Below are 14,513 nucleotides of genomic sequence, written 5' to 3'. Positions count from 1 at the left end.
GTAGCATTGAAAAATATTTCAGAGTAGTAAATTCAGTAATTTTGAATATTTTAATGTGTATTGCTGTATCTGCACTATTGAAGTGTCCTGAAACTAATTTTATTTTAAGAATTAATTTATTTATGTTTTGGTTTTGGCGCTGACAAATATCAACAACATACATGATCTGTTCTTCACTGTGTTCCGCTCCTGACTTTTCCAGTTTTCACCATTTAAAAATATTTTTTCTTAGTTACTTCCATGTTACTTATATTATACTCTAAAGGTGAAAGTTATGTGAGAGAAAGTGACTTATATTTACCTGTTGTGTTACTATCCTATCATTTAACAGGTAGACTATAAAATTGTCAGAGGTTAGCTAAATATGGAATACCATATTTGAAGAGAAAAATGCCTATAGAAACAGGTTAATAATCATCTCTAATTCAGCTCTTAGGAGAGTTGGGTGGTACTTGTGAAAATATTCGCTTGTGCATGGCAATATCTATGACTACTGTGGATCGAAGACTACTACCCAAGCTGGTAGAGAAGGCTTCTGGGAAAACTCTTTGCAGTCTTTGAACAAGAGACAGGACATGTCTGCCTTTATTGCCTTTGGGCATAATTGTGAAATAAGAAATATTGGCACTGGGAAAACAGCTTTCAACCTTCATAAAATAATCAAGATACTTACCATAGTAGAATAAAGACAGTCAAAATCTCTTGAAGGATCCTGTCATTGAGAGTCTATGATCTTCTTGCATCTAACAAGGACCTGTAATTGCTTTGGACAGTAGGCGGACCTTCCAGAGATGGATCCATTCCCGTTTTTCTCTCCTTGATCCCTGGTTCAGGGAACCTTTATCTTCCATGTGAGTAATCCAACTGGAGACACCACAGGGAAGGAGTCTGTCAATATATTGAGAGGAGTGGGGTCTCTGCTGACCCCAGTCTTCCAGACTTCTAGCCATCCTTGCCAAGGCACCAGGCCTGCGAGTGATTCTTTTTGGACCTTCAAGACTAAATCTACCATGAGCTAAATACCACTGAGGAACAAAAGGCTCACCTGGTTCAGCTTTGTCAAAATTCCTGACTCAAATCATGAGAAAAATGAAATAAAATGATTGTTTTAAACCACTAAGTTTGAGATGGTTGATTTTGCAACAATAACCTCAATATGGAATCAAAGCTGTTTCTGAACTGCTGAATTAGCCAGCATTCTACTTCTTGCACTAGTTATACAACACTTTTATACACTGGTTATAACAACATAGTCATGACTTAGTGGTTTATTACAGGTTCTATGTAATAAAAACTGTAGTTCTGTGTTTCAGGATCTCATAAGGACTGTGGTCTTTCGTGCAGGTTGACTAGGGAAGAATCTGTTTTCAAACTGCTATGGTTTGGGCAATATTTAAGTTCCTGGAGGGACATTAGACTGAGGCTTCAGTTCCTTGCTATGAGCTACAGGACACCCTCAGTTCCTTGTCACATAGGCCTGACCTAAAGGAAGGCTTCCCTTCTCAGCGGCATTCAGGAGATATCCCTGGTGGGTGCTTTATAATCTTACGTTGTGTGATCACGTGCACTTCAGCACGTGCATCCATTGCCTCTGCCGTGCTCTACGGATTAGAAACAAGCCATGGTTTCTTTCTTGCTCAGGGGAGGAGATCACACAGAAGCGTGTGCACTTGGTGGAAGAGATCACTGGGGCCACTCTGTGGTTTGTCACACTGCCCCATCTCTAGACTTCTTTTTATGTGACGAGATCAATTCTCAAAGACTTTTGTGATTTTTATTTGGCTCCAGTGTTCTTGTATCTGAAAGAATCCTCGGTGACGCGACAACCAGGACTGCACTAGATTAACAGAACACTGGCTGGAAAGTCTTGGCACTTGACATTCAGCAACAGAATAGGATCCTCTAGCATGGGACTGAGGAGTTTTCAATTTGCAAATTATCGTTTTCCTCCGTGAATTCATATGTTCCAATACTTACTCCCAATGACTAAGCTTATTCCCTATCTGGAATTCTTCTTCTAAGTACTGAATCAATAAAACTTCAGTATAAAAGTAAGAGAAGTCATGGGAGAAAGTGGCTAATTCCTTGATATAATGAAGGAACTCGGGGGGAAAAAATAAAGAAAGAAAGAAACTTCCTTGCTGTTTTGAACAGCAAGGTAGGCCACAATAGCAAGAGAATAAAAATATATTCTAGAAAGCAGTCAACACACAGGAATGTCACTTGCAGAGTTTTGGGACGCAAGACTTCTAATGACTCTGTAAATATAGACTGCCACAGGATATCCTGGGCCCTGTCTACAAGTTGAAATCTGCCTTCAACTTATTGTTGGTAATATATCTTTAGCACATACTGTACACTGACTTGAGAGAAAGAGACCAGGCACTGTAATGAGCACAGGAGTTTAACAAGAGCCAGAGAGATGGTTATAGAGGCAAAGCTCCTTCTTTTTCAGTTTATTTCAGAAAAAAAAAAAAAATCAACATTGAAGATTATCAACCTACACAGTTTCCAGACACTAAATCCATATTCTCAGGCAATCTGAATGGGTGCCAGGTGATGGTTTCAGAGAATTATAGAAGATTCAGCTAGTGGATTCTCTGTACTTTTGGTCTCCTGTTATGCAGGGTCACCCAGGCAGGCAGGAGCCTAAAGAGGGGGAGGTGAAATTCTCACACATTCACATGCTGATCACTGCTAAAGAAGCCTTCCTTAAAGTTCTCCAGGCTCCTCTAGCACTCTTCAGAGCTAAGTCTAAGCATTCAGTGCCAACTTGTCTCTGGTTGCTTAGCCCAGTCCCAGAAACAACCCTGCAAATTCGGTTTACAGAGAAGCTTCTGCCCTTGTTATCTGATCACCCTCAATATCTTAGCATAAGCCTCATCCCCCACCTTTGACCCCTAAGCTCTTGGCCTGCCTTCAGCAAGACTCCTGTCTACTAACAGTCTTCCCTATCTATTTCCAATTTTGCATCCACTCACTCCCTCATTCAGATTAATCACTTGTTTGTAAATATCCAGCTCCCTTTGCCTGATCACTCTTCTCCATTAAAAAGCCTTGACACCTATTTAATGGAGTGGAGTTCTGAATCATCTTTCTTAACATTTTAATAAACGTGAGTATTTTTTCTTTAACACAGTTAACCCTGAGATATGAGCAGGGCCTGAGAAACCAATCCTTGTTAACTAGATATTGGAGAAATGATGACTTGAGCCATCTAGAGGAGACTGATGGTTGGGCAGGTGGAACACACTTGTAATTCCAGCTGCTCTGCAGGATGAGCAATTTGGTGAGGCCCTAAGCAACTTAGCAAGACCCTGTCTCTAAATAAAAGAAATTAAAAGGGCTGGGGATGTGGCTCATTGGTTAAGTTCCCCTGGGTTCAATCCCTGATACAAAAAAAAAAAAAAAAAGATTGCTGAGTAATTTGGTACCAATAATTCATATTAACTTGCCTAAAAGCAATTTCCAAAAGGCTACTTACGTTTATTTCAAGGTTTAGAGATACATATAACTAGGTAGACACAGACTAAAGAGACTAAAGGCCGTACAAAATTTATAAGTTTCGGTCATTGAATTTATTTCTGGATGAAAAATGTACTCTAAGAAATAGTCTCTTGAAATTAGGAAGTGAGTTCTCATTTTCATTCCTGAAGAGCATAAGAAAATCACTAACCCCAAAGCAAAACACATGTGTGGGAAAATTTTACTACTTTGAAGGGAAAGAATGTGTGTGCATGTGTATTAGAAACTGCTTCTTAGCTGTATCTACATTTAGTAGTTTATTCATATTTTTATATGGTCTTTATTTTTTAATTTTGTAAAAAGTTGCCTAGATTCTCCCCAAAGCTATATTTAATGAATAATACATGTCATAGTATTAGCCATTTCAATAAGCCATAATCCATAACATAATATTATTTATAATTTTACCTCAATAAAGATCTATAGTTATCATCATCATCTTCATCATCATCATTATCATTGAATAGTAGCAAGGAGATAGCAGGGGTATAGACAAAATATGAATGTAGAATAAAGGGAGTTATTAAGTCTGGGTCATAAGTAAACAGATCCTAGTTATACAATTCAGTTTAAACTTATAAATTTGAAATTTGCAAAATAAAGTGCTTAGTGAAAAGAAGCAAAATATATGACATTCATTTCTTAGCCTTGACTAATAGTCTTAAATTCTCATTGGCTATAATTTTTGTGAACTAATGATGAGCTTGAAGGTGGTGCAGAGCTTACCTACCTATGTGCAGGTGAAAAAAGAAATTACAAAAGCTCACTGAGTGTCTACAAGTTTCTGTAATAGTAAGTAAAAAAAAAATGTAATCCTAAAGTAAATTAATTTGTTCAAACCTATAGTTAAGTTTTAGGAATACATTCCTATCCAGCACTGGAAAATATTTTCTGAGATATAATGTTCTATGAGATGAAAATCAACATTTTATTAGATGACTAATTTATCTATCCATTCTTTGAGAAGAGCTATATTCATATAATTTGATATATGTTAAAAATTCATAATCCCTATTATACATTAGAATCTCATTGAATAGATTGATGATAAAAAGTAAAAAGATAGAATATTGATAGATAGATCATTATTGCTAGGGTTTGGTTCTGGTGTGGATGTGTCCATCAAGATTCATTTGTTGGATGTTTGGTTCTCACCTGGCAGTTTTGGGAGACAGTGTGAAACCTTGAGGAGGAGTAGCTTTAGAGAAGGTCTTTAGGTCATTGAGGTTGTTGCCCTCAGAAGCCAGAGCGAATGACTGTCTTCTGGAATAAGTTCTGGTGAGAGTGTGCTATTATAGGAGTGAGTCCAATTTCAGAACTGCTTTCTGGCTCCTGTCTGGTGTTGTGATTTCTCCCTCATGTACACTCATACAATCTATGATGAGATTCTAATCAGAGCTGAGCTGATGCCATTCCCATGCCCTTGAATTCATATAACTGTGAACTGAAAAACCTGTTTACTTTATATAGCTATCCTGGTTCAGGTATTTCATCATAGCAATGACAAATTGATAGTACCATTGTTTTCACATTTATGTACATGTTTATGTATAAATATATGTGTATTATATACATATATGCACATATATATATACACACTATGTGTATACACATACACTTACATACATTTGAATTATAAATATCTTATTGGGAGTGATTTTTTGTTTATTTTCTGAAAATAATAGAACAGTTTCATGAATTTTAGGACAAAATCATGATTTTTTATATCTAGAAATATTTTTATCTTCTCTCAGTTTAATATAAAATGTAGAAACTGATGTTTCTCATTCATTTTTCTTTGTTTTTTCTTCTTTATTTTTTCTCTGGCTTCACCTGATTAATCTTGTTTTGATTTTTAGCTTTTGAACACTTGATATTTACAAATATAGTTGCTTTTAAAATGATTAATTCCAGATGACTTCAGATATAGAAGAAATCATCTTAAAATATAGCATCAACATGAGGCTATTACCCTGAACTATATGCTTTCCTCTCAAACAAAAAAATCTTGAAAGACTCAGTAATTTCAATCATATAAATCCCGTGGGAATTTACCAATATCTGTGTTCACTCTTCATTCTAGTGAATCTGCTATTCTCCCCTTGGGTGTGGATATGCAGTGTGGTCCTGCTGTGGGTGAGAAGACTGTCCCCACAGCACTTTCACTCACTCAGGTAAATATACATGTGTAAGACATCAGTAGTCTTGCCTTGTTCAAAGTGTTACTTTCCGCAGTTACAATTACCCATGATCAACTGAGGTCTGAAAATATTAAATGGAACATTCTAGAAATAAATAATGCATGAGTTTTCAACTGTGAGTGGCACGGTAAAATCCCATATACCCCACTCTATCCCACTGGGGACATGAGTTGTCCCTTTATTCTGTATATGCTGTTGTATATAGTGCCATCCCTTAGTCACTTCATAGTCTTTTAAGTTATCAGGGAGACTGTAGAGGTGTTACCATGTGCATGTTCAAATAACTCTTGTTTTTTCTAATTATTCCCCCAAGGTTCAAGAGTAAAGATTCAAAGGAGACACCAGGACATCAAACATGGAAGGACAGGTTAATTCTGGTATAATGTGGTAAGGCTGAAGGGCATTCAGAAAAGTCAAGAAAAAAGCAGTGTGGCTAGCATTTGGTCCTGCATTTGATTTCAGGCACCACTGGGGATCTTGGAATATATCTCCAGGAGATAAGGGAGGTGGGGCTACTGTAACGGCAAAATAATAGTACATGAAATTGCAAATTTTCAGATGGAAATTTCCCTCTCCTTCCTTCCTTCCTTCCTTCCTTCCTTCCTTCCTTCCTTCCTTCCTTCCTTCCTTCCTTCCTTCCTTCCTTCCTTCCTTCCTTCCTTCCTTCCTTCCTTCCTTCCTTCCTTCCTTCCTTCCTTCCTTCCTTCCTTGCTTTTTAAGAGTCAAGGACTAAGCACAAAGCTTTCCATATGATAGACAAGTGCTCTGCCACTGAGCCAAATACCTCAGCTCTAGTTGGGAGTAAATCTAAAAACTAATCTTCAGAAATTTGCTTAAAGTTGTTTAAACAAATTGTTTTGAGTCCGATGTGTGGCACACTGACTCCTGATAACCCAGCCAAGGTTCTCTCTATTTATTTCCTCCTACTTAATCTGATGAGTGGAAATTGCCCTTTGAAATGGTCATATTCATTACTCTTGTAAGCTAATTAATGCAGAAGCTACATTGTTCAGTCTTGTCCTATAGTCATGTTCAAGGAAACAAAAATAATTAAAAATAAATGTCATCCTGTGATTTAAATATCTGGAAACAGAAACTAGGATCTAAATTCATAATCTAGAGACAACATTTCATCTGCTATCTTCTGTTGCTTCAATCACTACCTTTTAACATGTACAAAATGGATTTTATATAGGCATCTAGATTTCTTTATTCTTTATCCTTTTCCTGATACCACAGTACTTTTCAGAGAAAGAGTTTAGTTCAGGAGTAATGGAATGATGTCTTAGTATAGAGAGAATTCAAAGATGGTCTCAATATTTTTATTTTCTTATACAACCTTTGCTGAATTATTTGATTAGATAGTAATCTAGTTACTGATGTTTTCTTGTAGTAATTTTGCAGATACAAATAAGTTCCTCAATCAGTTGACCTAAGAATAGAGAGGTTATATGGGTGGGCCTGTCCCCATCACAAAAACTCTTTAGACCTGGTTCTGAAGGGCAAGATCAGGGACAGAAAAATGCAGAGATTCAATATTATCTATTCTAGATGAAAGACAGAGGAGTCTTGTGACAAATAATGTGGGTATCTTGCAAGGCCTGAGGAGACCCAGCTAATTGTCCTAAAAGAAGACCTTTGTCCCACAATGGGATTGTGGAATTGAATTCAACTGCTTTGGAGTTCAACTTGAAAGTGGGCTTTCTAAAGAATCCCCATATCATAATTCAGCTTGGCCAACATTAGAGTGTGTTTAGTACACATCCCAGCCAGGTAGTAGTGGCCCTCTAACCTACAGGAACCGGGGGGTAATGCTTTGTGTTGTTGTTTTAAACTGCTAATATGTGGTAAGTTGCTATACAGAAACAGAAAAAAAACAACATATCTGTAAACATTTCTACCCATGAAACACCTACTGTATATACAATATATATTCAAGCAATATTTCCATCTTGATTCAAGAATGCAATTTTGAAGAATGAAATAGTTTAACATATTTTGTAGATTTACTGATTGAACCCTATTTTAGTGTGAATATAGCATGATCAAAATTATTTAAAATTTTCCTCATATCCATTGCTGAATGTTCATTTAAATATTTCATTGCTTTAAATCATTTAGATTTGTAACTACTGAAGAAAAAAATATATATATATATATATATATATATATATATATATATATATATATATATATATGTGCTGGGATTGAACCCAGGGCCTTGTGCATGCAAGGCAAGCACTTTACCCCAGCTTTGAAAAAAGGTCCAATTCTTTTTCACATACAAATGATCTGATTGACTGGTAAGGTAATGGCTTTGATCTTCTTTGATAATTTTTAAATAACCCTTTTAAGTGGCCAGAAACTGAAATGTATTTAAATTTTCTAATTTCATCCCTGAGAAAAACTTTGAACATACAACACCTTAGCAAGTTAAACATAACTATACATTATGAAACTATATGCTTATTATGAAATAAGTATGAAATACATGCTTATGCTAACCTGATACAATTGTCAATAATTCTGTATGAGTTACAGAGAATACTTAATTTGATGGTATTCAGTTTCATGACTAGAGATACTTAATTTACCAAATGCAATTTAAATAGAGTGATGATGTTAATTAAATTTGCTTTGTATTTATTGCTTTATCCAAAATACCACAAAGAGTACATTTATGTACATTTATGACAGTCACCTCATACAAGATGGTGTTTCCAAGTACCAATTATAAATTTCCAAAGATGGTTTTTATATGACAGATGTTATCATTATACTATGTATCTATGAATTCAGCATGCTTCTGAGTTCCTATTTGAAAATGGAATTTTCATACTCATGATATTTGAGAGTAAAGAAGCAAAGGGTGGTTAATAGTTCTGATAATGACACAAGATTTTGGTAGACACTGCTAATCATGATAGGCTGGATATGTGGACCTTTAATATATTCCCAAAAGAATGAAAACTCCCTAGTACCAGAATATAGGCTGACACAAAACTTCTCAATATTTAACTATTTTACATTCTAAAGGAAAGTTCTGTGATGTTTTTGATATATGTCATGTTCAGTTATTTATCTAAAAAAATAGAGATTAAACTTACAGTTTTCTGTCTTCATCTATCATCTCATCAAATAAGGCTGCGATGTAGATAACAATGGATAGAAGCAAAACTGAGCAAGCTAGTAGTGCCCTTTATAACTAAAACCCATAGCTTAAAAACATTCTAAACACAACAGGAGAAAACTCCTGAATACATAAAAGCCCATAACTATGAATGCCAATCACAAATTACATCAAGCATGTCCGGATTTAAACATACTGTTATGCCAATCTCTATTCAATGTAGTTTTTAAAACTTAGCTCTACCTTACCATAATAAGTGCAGGGAAGCCACTGAGAGGTCAATTAAAGTTGAATAACTAAGCCCAGCCCAGCATTTTTCAAGAATAACAGTTATAGTTTACTACATATTAAAAACAGTTCATTAAACAATTTGGAGTAATGGCTTGGAGTTTTGTTGTAGCTATTAGTATTACTGACTGTGAAGCAGCTGCTTGATTTAATTGGCAAACACTTGTTCTTTTCATTTACAAGCAAAATTAGCACCTACACTCTTGCCAATAAATTAGACATTGTACCTATTCTGAAATGAGCACCACTAAGTACTGATTGTAATTAGAGGAGGTAACCTCCTGCTCTTGTCTCAGGCCCTTTTGTTTTGGTGTTATATCCACCTTAGGAAATACAAGGAACTGATACATCAAGGACATAGTAAGTTCCTTCATAAATGTCACACTGTCTTGGTAAACAAATGATGGAAAATTCAGCAATTAATCTCTGAGTAGTGTTTGCTGAATGGAGTTCTCTATGGAGCAGCTCAGACATGCAATATGAGATGTTAGTGGAACTATGCCACAGAATTGATTTTGCAAATGTATATTGCACCGTTTTTCTCACTGGATTTCTTAAACCTGGAAAATCACAATTTCAAATTGTTAATAACATGCTTATATTTGTTTAAGAAAATAAGAATAGTCTAGTGTTCTTGAGGATAAAATTGATAAACGTGGGCTTTTGAAATTTCATACACAAATACACACACACACACACACACACACACACACACACTTTTGGGATAAAATCTTTTATCTGGGGGCATATCTAGAAAGGTATAACCACACTTAGAACAAATTTCCTAAATGCTTAATGCCCAGGTTGTTCCTAGGCTGTGTAAAATCTCCTAGCTGGGCTGAGTCGATATCATCTAGCAATTCCTAGAGTGATTATTTAAAGACAGTCTCCAAATGAAGATGAGAAAAGATTTCGGTGAGAATGTCTAAACCCAAGTTCTGTGATAATTGCAAAAAATAAAAAATAAAATAAACATATTCAAATAGATATCCGGTTGTCTGTACCATTTTTAAATTAAATTATAAATAACCGAAGTGTTTCTGTTTATGTATAACAAGCCTACTGATTTTCACTTCTTTCTCACAAAGCATGGCCTACCAGTCATGTGGATTTTGACTTCTACCCTTGAATGGAACAGAGTTCATCTCGTCAGCTAGGAGATAGGTATGGACTTTGTTATGGCGTGGGCCTCCTGTGATGGCACTGGTGATACTGTCACAGGAACCTCAATCTAGGACTGCTCCCTCGCCTTCCCAGGGTAGAGTGGTGCTGTGCTTATTTGTTCTGTTACGTTTCTCTTTACCTGTTAAGAAAAGTATCCTAGCAGTTCCAACTCTCTGCCTGCCCTTCACCTGCAGCCAGTCGGCCCTGCACCCTTGCATCACCAGAGATCTTTCACGTTACTTGCTCCCCTGCTCCCCCCCTTTCTCAGGAATCCCACATGAACACAAATATGTTGCAACTTTGATGCAATAAACCTATAGCCACACCTATCGCCACATCTGAGACAACATTTTAAAATCAAATCTGTTGCTCTTTTCAGCCACATTATTTTTTGAATCAACTCAAGACCACCTATTTCATGGTCTCATATTGCCTAATTATTTTTTTTTCTCACAATTACTCTCTATAACATCACAATTTTAATTGAAAATTTTTCTCTGTAATCCAAACATATCCTTATAATTCCTAGTTTGTACCTTTATAACAAGACACATTCTCTTCCTGACTTTTTATTATCCAACTTCTACTTCATTTTATATATTATTTTCTTTCGAGATTTATCAAAAGATAATCTCTTTCATAATTTTCCTCTATCATTGCATTTCTTATCCATCTCACTTCTATTAGGTAGAGTAGCATTGCATTGTTCTGTAATTCATAGTTTCTAATTAACGACCTAATTTGGGACAATGTTCCCTGATTGTAGATATGTTAATCTTGCCTTCTCCTGCAGAATCGGAAGCTCTTAGAGCAGGTAATGCATGTGTTTTCATTAAAGTGCATAATTTCCTAAAACAACTGCTACACTATTCAGTACCATTTAATAGCCAATGATTAATTAACAATCATTTGTTAATTATAAAGTGAAACTACATAAATATTTTAATTAATCATGTCATGAAATGAAATCTGTGCCCGTATAAATAATAAAAACTTAATCATTGCAAGGATCAAAGTCAATTCAGAAAGAAAATCTTACTTGGAATTTTGAACTAATACCATGTTCTGAATCATTATATGTTTATTTCTTTATTGGTTTTGAATCATTTGTATAGCAGTCATTTGTGAATAGGGAAAAGAACTCTTAACTATCCTGTGTCTAGATATTTCCATTTCAGCTCATTGAAATTTGACCTGTGTATGGAACAACAGTTTCAACTATCAAATGTACTAGAAATCAATGAGAATTATAAGAAGGCATTGAAATAATCTATTTAAACTCAATTTCTACTGAAAAGCTAGTCAGAGTTTCCTGAATGATGACAGAAGTTAGATTTTACAATCCATTTGATATGTATAATATCAGAAATTAATTTCTCTAAAATTTTACTCCATATTTTATTAAACTCACTTGTGATAAGATATTTGAGTACTTTGTCATCAAATTATATTTGTTTTTAGTTTTGTTGTCAGTGAGATTTTTATGGTGAGTATAGTTTTAGGTTTATAGAAAAATTTTGAAGACAGTTCCGAATCCCTATATATCCCAAACCCAGGTTGCCTTACTTAATAAGCATATAGCATTGACAGTTTATTGTTTAGATGCTCTTATAAGTATTGACTCACATTAATGGTTCTGATTGATAGGCATTTCCACCTAGGAAGGCGTTATATTTTAGTCCTGTGCACCCTCAACTGCTGCACTCTCTTGCTTTCTCCTTCACCCTCTTGACCCTCTCAACAAAGTCCTCTTCCTCCTTCCTTTTTTCTACTAGTCTCTGTCCTAATTTCAGGTCATTTCCTTTTAGTTTGTTTTAGATTTCTAGTATATGAAAGAAAAAAATATATCTCTTTCTACATCTCTCTTATTTAATTTTTTTTATTTTTTTAAAAAGATATTTATCCATTTTTATTTTAATTTTTCATGAGGGCTCCTCATATATCTGCCAATTTTCATATCATGTGTATGACATATGGACATACGCACATACAGACATACAACACATAACACTGAAAAACCAGCCTCTATCTCAGAGCAAAGCTGTCCAAGGAAGGGACATGGGCTTTGTCCTTGGAAAAACCCACAGAGCACTCCTAGGCACATTCCCACCCTGCTAAGTTGTTTATCTACAAATAACAGGAGAGATCTGCTCTGCCAGGTGTCCCTGACTCAGTCAGGCTAGGTGGAGATCCATAGCAACCTCCTCGCAGCCACCAATCAGTATGAGACAGGGCCCTCTGTGTCTCCACTGGCTCCTTGGCTGGCAAATTTTTATGCTCCCATCCATAGCTAAAATGTTCACATTTTTCATTTCATTATTTTGCCAATTTGAAGAAAGCTTTTTCCTCAGGTGGTGCTGGAAGGTCATTCTCTCTCCCTATGGTTGTCCCCTGGCAACCTCAGAGGGCCCTGGGGAGTGTCCAGGACTCCAGCTGCCTCCAGCCACACAGGGAGCAAGAGCCTGGAGACTGTGCCTCCTGGTTGGGCAGGTCCTGGGCTCGGGCTCACAGCAGGGGACTCCGCTTGGCCCCGCCCACAGGGCTCCCACCAGGCCTGGCTTGGCCACTTGTCCTGCCAGTGGGCCCTGGGCCAGTGTCTAGGCTGGGGCGCCTCCTTTGGGTGATGGGGCTGGAGGGCACCCCATTACTAGATTAAAGGCTTCCCCTCAATATCATTTGGATTTATAATCCTTTTGTCAAATGAAATCCCTTTTTACACTGGGGGCAGGGTATCTTAGGCAGAGTGTGAGCTTTCCAGACCCTAGAGGATGGTTTCAGCCCAGGGCAAATTAGACCCATCCTCAGAGATGGCCTTTTTTTTTTTTTTTTTTTTTTAATAAGATGGCAGAGAATTTCCGTCGGGGGAGGGATGACAATATGGCGGAGTCCGATCCTCATCCCCACTGTCTACCATGTGTTCCTGGACAGGGGGAGTAAGTGTGGAATTTAGGGAACCAGGCCAAGGATTAGTGGTAGGAGGAATAGGTTCTTAAAAGGGTCTTTGTTGCCCCTAGATGTTCCTCTTGAAGGGCCAGGAGAGAAACAGGCTCTGTGGCAGATAGTCCCTCAGAGGGGGATCCTCTCCCAGGTAAATTTCCCTCTTCCTCACCAACTGTTCTGTGCAGTCCCAGGTGGCCTAATGCCGGAGGGTGGAGTGGGACTGGACAGGGCAGACACCCGGGGCCCAGTGGGGCCTGCAGTAGGCCACAAGAAGAAATGCCTGGGGCTCCTTCTCACAAATCTCTCCCTCCTCATCCCCCTCAGCTATCAACCAGGACACCACGAGTGTCAAGGTTTCCCAGACCTTTTTGGCCTGCGCATCTCTAAAACTCAGCTTTTGAGCATAAGATCTGGGTCGTTATGCCTAGTGTGAGATTGCCCCATTTTTCCAGGGATACCCTTACCTCGGAAAACTCGCTTGTCTTGGCTCGATACTCTCACTCTTGGTGAACTGAGTTCTTCATGCCCCGCATGGGGCGCAAGATGTCGGGGGTTTTTAGCCCTCCCTTCCCTCCTGACCTGTGGGAGAGATTGGGGGAGCACCCCATACCCAGCCCTCCCTCCCAGAGGACAATCAGGGCGGGCCAGTCTCTTATTTTACTTAAATGATGACCTTCACTTTGATCCATGGCATGATCTCATTCTTCCATAGCTGAATGATATTCCATGGTGTGTATATGCAATATTTTGAATTTTATGTACTTATTTATTTTTCGCAGTAATAGGATACAAACAAACCCATGGCATTTTACCTCTGAACTATGTTCCAATCCCTTTATATCTTTGAGACAGGGTTTCACAAAATTTCCCGGGCTGGCCTCATAATTGCAATCTTCTGTTCCTCGCTGTTCACTGGGATTACAGGTTTACGCCTCCACTCCACTTCCTTAGTTACTTTTTCTGTTCTTTTGTGACAGGTATCTAGGATGATTCCTGGCTTTCCTATAGTGAACAGTGCCACAATAAAAAAAAAGATATGTGGGTACCTCTTTTGTGTGTTGACCTCATTCTCTTGGGTATACACTCAGGTGTGTGAAACAGGATCATGTGGTAGTTGGTTTATTTTAAGGAACCTCCACAGTGTTTTCCATAATGGAGTGTACATTTTTTTTTTTTTTACATTTCAACCAGCAGTGTACAATGTTCATTTTTCTCCACATCCTTAAAGTACTATTTTTAAATGGCATTTACTTTTCAAAAAAAAA

At 37.2% G+C, this 14,513-nt stretch overlaps 1 long non-coding RNA gene across 1 annotated transcript in view; it reads left to right on the top strand.

The window, feature by feature from the left end:
* Window positions 1-14,513, top strand: part of LOC144366948 (uncharacterized) — a 42,902-nt gene that overhangs the window by 14,089 nt on the left and 14,300 nt on the right. The window contains exons 2-3 of the long non-coding RNA XR_013426158.1: window positions 5,609-5,699; window positions 6,040-6,113. This is a non-coding gene — a long non-coding RNA (uncharacterized LOC144366948). The remainder of the gene's footprint in view (window positions 1-5,608; window positions 5,700-6,039; window positions 6,114-14,513) is intronic.

The sequence above is a fragment of the Ictidomys tridecemlineatus genome, chromosome 9, assembly GCF_052094955.1.
Source record: "Ictidomys tridecemlineatus isolate mIctTri1 chromosome 9, mIctTri1.hap1, whole genome shotgun sequence".
NCBI classification, from domain to species: Eukaryota; Metazoa; Chordata; class Mammalia; order Rodentia; family Sciuridae; genus Ictidomys; species Ictidomys tridecemlineatus.
The sequence above is the reverse complement of the archived record's forward strand: the minus strand, read 5'-3'. Positions and strand labels throughout refer to the sequence as shown.